The sequence below is a fragment of the Macrobrachium rosenbergii genome, chromosome 13 (genome assembly GCF_040412425.1).
Source record: "Macrobrachium rosenbergii isolate ZJJX-2024 chromosome 13, ASM4041242v1, whole genome shotgun sequence".
Lineage (NCBI taxonomy): Eukaryota > Metazoa > Arthropoda > Malacostraca > Decapoda > Palaemonidae > Macrobrachium > Macrobrachium rosenbergii.
Window position 1 is genome coordinate 34,456,302 of NC_089753.1, and position 10,339 is coordinate 34,466,640.

Consider the following 10,339-nt stretch of genomic DNA (forward strand, 5'->3'; position numbering starts at 1 on the left):
ATACAAGCACTTTTCCTGATTCATATGAGCACTTTTCCTGCGTCATACGAGCACTTTTCCTGTGTCATACGAGCACTTTTCCTGTGTCATACGAGCACTTTTCATGCGTCACACGAGCATTTCTCCTATGTCATACGAGCACTTTTCCAGCATCATATGATCATTTTCCCTATGTCAAACGAGCACTTTTCTTGTGTCATACGAACACTTTTCATGTGTCATATGAGCTTTTTCCCAGCGTCATATGAGCAGTTTCCGTGTCATACGAGCACTTGTCATACGTCACGTAAGCATTTCTCCTGTGTCATACAAGCATTTTTCATGTGTCATACGAGCACTTTCCCTGCATCACACAAGAACTTTTACTGTGCAACACGAGTACTTTTCCAACATCACATGAGAACTTTTCTTATGTCATATGAGCACTTTTCCAGCATCACACGAGCACTTTTCCTGTCACATGGGCACTTCTCCTGTGTCATGCGGGCACTTTCCCTGTGTCACAAGAGCACTATTCCTGTGTCATACGAGCACTTTTCCAGCATCACACAAGAACTTTTCCTGTGTCATACGAGCACTTTTCCAGCATCGCACGGGCACTTTTCCTGTGCCATGCGAGCACTTTTCGTACCATCTTTCAAGCATAAATAGGTAAACGTACTGCACCACATGTATAAATATACATAAAATATGCAAATGATATATATACTGTATATATACAGTATATATATATATATATATATATATATATATATATATATATATATATATATGTATATATATATATATATATATATATAATATACATAGTATAAAACACATCTCTCATATGCCCCTATTTAAAGATATATAAAAGCAAAATCGTGTTGTCTCTTTCCCTTCATAAACAAACTTTTATTTCTTATTCCTCGACAGACGCCAAAAATAAAGACAAAAACTTTTCCTCCTGGATTCTTCTCCGACAGGTTTTTGGACGAAATAAATAAACTTTTGTCTCGACATTTTTCATAATTTACCTTTTTTTCTTTTGTTTCGACATTTTTCAAAATTTACCTGTTTTTTTTTTTTTTTTAGTTTTATAGAGAGAGCGACACACTGTATCCTGCAGAGGCTATATAATAATTATTTAAAACAGTATCCTGAGAGAGAGAGAGAGAGAGAGAGAGAGAGAGAGAGAGAGAGAGAGAGAGAGAGAGAGAGAGAGACTGTAACCTGCAGAAGCTGTGTAATAATGGTTTAAAACAATATACATATATATATATATATATGTATATATATATATATAATATATATATATATATATATATATATATATATATATATATATATATATATATATATATATAGAGAGAGAGAGAGAGAGAGAGAGAGAGAGAGAAAACGACTCAGCTACTGTGTCCAGGCCAATAAATACGGAGCGACAAGAAATGGGAGAAAATATCCGGCGACATGAAAAGGGGAAGGTCAATAAATATGAAGGGGGAAGCCTCGACAGAAGAATAATCTGCGAAATGAAGAGGATAAAAGTTGAAAATAGGAAGGGCAAAGAAAACGAATAAAAAGCATTCTACAATGCGGAAAGGAAGAAACGGGGTGAAAACTGGGGAAAGCTGAATTAAATGGAAACAAAAATCGACGGAACGGAAAAAACGCGAAGAGAATGGAAAATTTCACTGGAACGAAAATGTAGAACGAGAGAAAATATAAATTGTTTTGAATATCAGAATAAAAAACTAAGAAAAAAAACAGGTATTTGTACATATAAGGAATGAAAAGTCTGCGGGGAAAAATGTAACAGCTATTGTTAGAAATAAAGAGAAACTAACAATATGAAATGGAAAAAAAAAAAATGGCTAAATTGGTCATCGAAACGGATATACCAGAAAAGAGTTTCATCCTGTTTGAATAACAGAGGTGGCAACTGGAAAATAAAGAGGAAAAACAAAGAGCTGGGACCGAAAATTATAAAATAAAAGTGGAAACGGATGACGGGAAGGATGAAAGGCTACGCAGATGAATAAATACCGAATGATGAAGTTAAATAAAAATCACTTTTTTTAACTATTCAAATCAAGTAATGAAATTAAATGAAAATAATTTTTTTTAAATATGCAAATCAGAAACAGCATTAACAGAAAAGTTAAGTACACCTTAGTTTAACCAGACCACTGAGCTGATTAACAGCACTCCTAGGGCCGGCCCGAAGGATTAGACTTATTTTACGTGGCTCAGAACCAATTGGTTACCTAGCAACGGGACCTACGGCTTAGTGTGGAATCCGAACCACATTATCCCAAGAAATGAATTTCTATCACCAGAAATAAATTCCTCTAACTCTTCATCAGCCGGCCGGAGGCTCGAACTCGGGCCTAGCAGAGTGCTAGCCGAGAACTCTACCGAGACTCTTCCAACGAGGAACTGCATTAACAGAAAATTCCAAGCAGCGGGAGATAAGAGTAAGGACAAGCCTTAGTTGTATTTTGGAAATGACCTACACAAAAGAAACGATGGGGATGAAAATTCAGATGAGGAAAAGATACAGAAATTCTTAACAAAGAATCTGCAGATATATCAAACTGTAGTATTTAATCAGAGTGACGCTCGCTCTATCAAAATTTCCGAAAAAAAAATGGATTTTCGTCTCCCCTTTCCTAATGCTATTCATGATTGCTGTTAATGTCAGCAGCAGTGGTCACGGCACTGTAACTCACACTACTACTACTACTAACACAGCTCTAACCTAGAGAAATAAGTGCTAAAAAAACATAGTATTCTCCCACTGCCCCAAGCAACATCCTATAGTAATCTCCTACCCACCGCCTCCTGGCTACCTTCCACGAAGGTAAACATCATCCTCTTCTCTGCTTCTCGTAATGTCATTCCCGACTACGGAACAATGCCACACGAGGAAGTTGCTCTTCGGGGGCTTCAACATCATCACCTTTAAGGTGAGGTGAAGGGCGTGGATCTTTTCTCCTGAAGGGGACGACTCGTGGCTGCAGGATATATATGGAAAAAGAGGGGGGCCGTGGGGCGCCGTTTGGTGTGACACAGCGATTATTAAAGTTTTGTTTTTGTATGGGGTCATCTTACGATGTTTCAGCTGCGAAAGAGATCTGTGAGGTGGTGAATGTGAATATGAATGTAGAATTGAGGCCAAAGGCCAAGCATTGGGACCTATGAGGTCATTCAGCGCTGAAACGGAAATTGACGGTAAAAGGTTTGAAAGGTGTAACAGGAGGAAAACCTCGCAGTTGCACTATGAATCAATTGTCAGGAGAGGGTTAAAGAAAGTAAGATGGAAGAAAGAGAATATGAAAGGAAGTACAGTAAAAGGAACAAAAGGGGTTGCAGCTAGGGGCCGAAAGCACGCTGCAAAGAACCTTAAGTAATGCCTACAGCGCGCCGCATGAGGCGCACTGACGGCGCTACCCCTCTACGGAGGAAATTCGATCCAAAAACCTCCCAATAATGGAAGACTACGAATTGGTGTAGCCTTTCCACAGAACAATAATGACATTTTACGCTGCGGCTGTTATGGGAGAGGAATGTTCCTCATTGGGCGGGTGGGTATCGTTCTCAGCTAGCACTCTGCTGGTCCAGCGTTCGATTCTCCGACCGGCCAATGAAGAATTAGAGGAATTTACAAAGGGGGGTATATTAAAGCAATACATACCAAGAGGAATATATTTATTCAATAAATACATTCCAAGAGGAATAAATTCATCTATCAGTACAATATCATTTTCAGAAGGACAAACTTCCAAAAGGACATATTCCAAAATTATCGAAAGTGTATATCCCCCACATGGCTATTTCTACGAAACACATTCCTAAACGAACATATTTCACAAACGTACCTACATCATCCAAGAACGAACATATTTCCAAACGTACCTACATCATCCAAGAACGAATATATTTCCAAACGCACAGTATATGCATCATTCAAGATGTACCTCAGTGGGATCCCTTCCAAAAGGAATAATGGAATATATTTCAATGGATAAAGCTTTGGTGCGACTCACGCCTTCCACAAATGGATAGACGGGTTGTAGTAGCCTTGTCTCGACCTTACAAATCCACGGATTCTCGCTTCTATAATGGATGGAATGTTATGGCGACACACACACACGCGCACACACACACGCGCGCGCGCACAATTGTATGGATATTCTGCCGGGGATGAAGGGTCTTCACGGGTTAATCTTGAAAGGATTACTATTAATGCCGCCGTACAAAGGCTGGTCTTGGTCCTCTTTCTCTCTCTATGCCATTTCATATTCATCTGTTTGTTTGTTGATTGTATGTGATTACTCATGCGTATTTTAAGCTCATCTCGGTAATATTCTCGGTTACATCCATTCATACGATTTTAGTTAAATGCTCCATACATCATCTTTTAAGTATATAGTGGAAAATACGAGTTGAATGTTATTTGCATTATCAACTGGCGACAAAACGAGAAGCTGCAGAGAATGGTGAGGATTTGAAAGCATTTTTAAGAGGAAACAAGTAAAAAATGCGCCGAAGTTTCTTCGGCGCAATCGAGTTTTCTGTACACCGCATAATCAAAGCCACCGAAAATAGATCTATAGGCGGTCTCAGTATAATGCTGCATGAGCCGCGGTCCATGAAACTTTAACCACGGCCCGGTGGCGGCCTATCCTATACCGTTCCCAGAAGCACGATTATGGGCAACTTTAACCTTAATTAAAATAAAAACTACAGAGGCTAGAGGGCTGCAATTTGGTACGTTTGATGATTGGAGGGTGGATGATCAATATACCAATTTGCAGCCCTCTAGCCGCAGTAGGTTTTAAGATCTGAGGGCGGACAGAAAAAGTGCGGGACACAATAGTTTTATTTTACAGAAAACTAAAAAATGTTAAAACAAATGTTCGTATGAATGATAGAAAAAACGCAAAATATATACATATATATATTGCTCTCTCTCTCTCTCTCTCTCTCTATATATATATATATATATATATATATATATATATATATATATATATATATATATATATATATATATATATAAATATATATATATATATATATATATATATATATATATATATATATATAGAGGGGCTGAAAGGGTAGGTAACATAAAGAGTTATTTTGGTTTGATACTTTGGTTAAACAGGTGAATAATTAGGAAACCGAGAGAGAGAGAGAGAGAGAGAGAGAGAGAGAGAGAGAGAGAGAGAGAGAGAGACAGAGAGAGAGAGAGAGAGAGAGAGATGGAGAAGTAGGAGGTATTGGAGTGGCATGATGGCAAACGTTAGAGAAAAAAAAAATCGTTCAACATCCATTAAAAGCATGCAAGCAAAATAAATGCTCTGTGGTTTACACTAGACAACGAGGATGAATGTTTCGAGGTTTCTGAATAAGTATATAAAAATTGCTATGAGGATGCAAATTATATAAATACTCAGATATATATATATATATATATATATATATATATATATATATATATATATATATATATATATATATATATATATATATATATATATATATATATATATATATATATATATATATATATATATATATATATATATCCAATGTAGCACGATGAACGCGCTTGAGAATGTCATAAAATCCACGTAAGGAGATGAGTGGAAACCGGGACTTTGAACAAGTACCTTCGTAGTTTATTCTACAATTTTCAAGTTCACACTCGCTCGGAAATCGAACCCGAGACCCTTCCTGCTAAAAAAAAAAAAAAAACTTCCTATTTGTTGAAGAAGCATCCAGTTTATATTTCCATTTCAATTTCTTTAGCGTATAAATACTACGTAAATTAATGTAAACACGCGTTGTCGCTCTATACAACCTAAGAACAGAGAGCAAATATGCTTGGTCATCCAATGCTCGTAAAGTGCTTGCTTCGAAAGATCACCATCCGCTCAAGGCCGAATCATCGTGCCTGATTCCTTGCGGTCTGCGAGTCATGTAACTTTTGGAGCGATGGTCCAAAATGAGGGGAAACTTTCCATGCCATTGCGGCGGTTCGGCCAATATCTGGAGAAGGCGAGTAATATCGGAAGGGTCTGGAAGAGCTAATAAAATAACTTACATAACTTATAATATCTCTTTGTCTGCGAGACGCAATGTTAGCTGGGGGAAGATACATGGATAGAATATAGAATTTAGGCCGAAGGCCAAGCGCTGGGACCTATCAGGTCATTCAGCGCTGAAAGGAAAATTGAGAGTAAGAGGTTTAAAAGGTGTAACGGGAGGAAAACCTGGCAGTTGCACTATTAAACATTGTTAGCAGTGGGTGGAAAGTAAGATGGAAGAAAGAATACGAATGGAGGTACAGTAAAAGGAACGAAAGGGGTTGCAGCTAGGGGCCGAAGGGACGGTGCAAAGAACTGTAAGTAATGATTACAGTGCACCGCGTGTGGGGGAAGAGGGCGCTAGCAACAGGGAAGCTATTGTAATACTAGCGCTTAGTGGTTACTGAGTTCAGGAACCTGCATTGCATTTTCAAAGAGTTACAGGACATCCGCGCCGAGAAGGGACTGCACCTAGAGGCGCCTGTAAGGGACTGTACCTAGAGGCACCTGTAAGGGACTGTACCTAGAGGCGCCTATAAGGGACTGTACCTGTAAGGGATTGTACCTAGAGGCACCTGCAAGGGACTGTACCTAGAGGCACCTGTAAGGGACTGTACCTCGAGGCGCCTGTAAGGGACTGTACCTCGAGGCGCCTGTAAGGGACTGTACCTAGAGGCACCTGTAAGAGACTGTACCTAGAGATTGCGAAATTATTAACAGCATAAAAACCATACGGAGTGTTTACGCAACTACGTGCAAAAATCTTGATTGTCTACATTCAATATAAAGTCCTCCTGGGGCCTCTGTAAGCTCATAGGGCAGGCGCTGATCGCCTGTGTCTAAGACCGACAGCCAGTGGGGGACAGGTCCCATTTAATATAACCATTACAAAAACGATTGAAAGAAAGTTACTAAAAAAACATTAAAAAAGATGAAAGGTGGAATGATGACCATTCATTTTCTCTCTCTCTCTCTCTCTCTCTCTCTCTCTCTCTCTCTCTGTGCCTAGACCCATCGATTTATCGCCAACCAGTATCTTCTTGTTTCGTGCAGAAACATTAGCAAATTGACAGCCCATCGATTACAGGTGCGAAAGGGAAGCTATTTATCTCTCTTCAGGGCCACTCTGGCCAGGATACTAAAGCAAGGAGAGTTTAGATTAAGTCTTAGATGTTATATGTTATATTCTGACTTTGTTTGGCCTGATAGTTTAGTAGATTTGTAAACTGCCAGGGTGTGTGTGTGTGTATATATATATAATTTATATATATATATATATATATATATATATATATATATATATATATATATATATATATATATATATATATATATATATCACATGAAAGACATCTTATTATCAAGCACTTGTCGCCACTTTCTCTCACAACAGAGAAACATTAAGTTTACCTCACTTCAGGACCGAAACTACATAGGCCCTCTCGTTAGCGGCGAAAGTTTCACAACCACTATACGTCGAGACATCACTGTCTAAGTATGTGGATGTGTTTGTGTATATATATATGTGTGTGTGTGTGTATTTATCTACACTTATATGCACTGCACTTGAAAGAATAGTCATCAAAGTCATTTAGAGAAAAGTCTCCATCCAACTATGCGCCAAAAAAGACTGTCCTTGCACCAAAAAAATCCTTCGGGATCCATGTGGTAGAAAAGGCAGCTTCTCCTTTAGGGAAGATTGTGTTTGTAAACAAATACGTCCACGCTTACATAAGCTTCTTCTAGAACTTTAAAAAAATCCGTAACACACATACACACACATTCTCTCTCTCTCTCTCTCTCTCTCTCTCTCTCTCTCTCTCTCTCTCTCTCTCTCTCTCTCTCTCTCTCAATCTATATATATATATATATATATATATATATATATATATATATATATATATATATATATATATATATATATATATATGGTCAATCTTGTTTGGTTTCCGTGACCTACGTGAAAAGGTTATACTAGCATTCAAGAGAGGAGTGTGCATTCAGCAGTGGTGCCGTTTGCGTTGAGGGCTTGATGTACTGCTGATTTGCCCTCTGTGTAGGTGCATGAAGTAGCTAATGCTGTTCACACCTGATTCGATAATGTGTAAAGTGGAAATGCTGGAGTTACATCTTTCTCAGGAAAATGGACTTGATGAAAAGGATTTAATTTTTAAGTGATACACACATACAAACAGAAACATATATATATATATATATATATATATATATATATATATATATATATATATATACTGTATATTAAACTATATAAGTAGCCTCTGTATATAATAAATATGATATATTTATACATACATACATATATACACACGAACATTTATATATAAATACATATATATATATATCATATCCAAAAATATCGTTTACTATTGAATCCAATATATCTTGGGAATAATTTACTCCCAAGGGATATGACAACTGAAAAGAGCTTATCAATTTAATTCCCTGGGCATAAGGTATTCCTTGTGTATAGTAAATTCGTTATCAAATGATATTTGTGGCTTAATAATTGTGAATATAAAAATTCTGCGTGCATAAGTGACAAAAATTATATATATATATATATATATATATATATATATATATATATACATATATGTATTATATATACTGCATATATATACATACATACTCATCAACTTCCAGGACTGACAAACTCACTGGTCGTCAACATAAACGCCTCTCTCTCACACCCAGCAAATGCACAACACGACTCACTACCATGCACTAATGATCCACACGCCCCGTCAGTTCCTGTTTACCGTCTGGAACACCACCTTATACCCCCCACGCAACCCGGTGGAAATTGGAATGCAAAATGAGATGTTGATGGTCTTGTGAGCAATATCCCTCCTGATAACAAGAGGGAACTTTCTCAGAATGTCAGTTTCGCTCGTGTTTTGCGCGACGCAGGCAGAGCGTGCTGATTGTATAATCACACACTGCTTCACGTTGTCCGTGTTATGGCGCGAACTGGGGTAAACAGCTATCTATGGGTGAGCGCGTTTTCACGTGTCGAGATACAAGCAAGCGTACATACCCACAATATTATTGTGTAAGTGATGAAGTTTATATATATATATATATATATATATATATATATATATATATATATATATATATATATTAACTTTATCACTTACAAAATTGTTCTGTGCATTAATGCAATTACTAACAGGACCTCATTAAAACTGGGTGGTATTTACCGAATATATATCCCCGCTAGATACCATCCAGTTTTAATGAGGTCCTGTTAGTATTATATATATATGATGCATACATATATATGTATACACACACACACACACACACACACATATATATATATATATATATATATATATATATATATATATATATATATACATATACTGTACGTGTGCGTGTATATATGTGTATAACATTAGTCCACCTGTGATAAAGACAGCTGTCATTATTATAAAATATAATCTCTATTAATAAAACCGGAACTAACAAGTCTCAACAGATCAAATAAAATACAATCAAGCAAGACAACTGCACATTCAGTTACATGACGTGCAAAGTCTCAAATACCATGCCTCTAGTTCATCTGCAGTTTCAGATATTTCATTCTCTGTTACCTTACCCTGTAAATCCGTAGGGTAATTCTTTATTTTTATGCAACGAAAAATTCAAGTAAATGCCACAGAGAGAGAGAGAGAGAGAGAGAGAGAGAGAGAGAGAGAGAGAGAGAGAGAGAGAGAGAGAGAGAGAGAGAGAGAGAGAGAGAGAGAGAAATTTTCTTTAAGCCCCATACAATACAAATTAACTTAGTTTACCCCTAATTCCGGTACGTTTTCTGTTTATCACAGAGAATTACGACAGAAAACGATATACAGAGTCGCAGCATTAATCTTATAAAGAATACATAATAACATGGTTACTACTGTAATAAATTTAGTTGTAATTGTTGAATTGAAGAATTATTATAATTGAAGAATTATTCTTAATACCAAATAAACTGGGTAAGTCATAGGTGTGATAACAAAAGAACTCTGGTGAGGTCCTAACAAACGCATTCAATATGTTTCACAAAAAAAAAAAATTGCCCTCACTGCCGAGACTAGAAACTATATTACTACTACTGCAGCTGCTAAAAGGTTATCATATGGAATAAGTATTAAATGCATTAATAAGCACTGAGAACTATTGTTCAATTAGGAAGTAATGAGAATATTATCAACAACCATAGGCCTACACCATGTGTATGGGGAATGTCACAA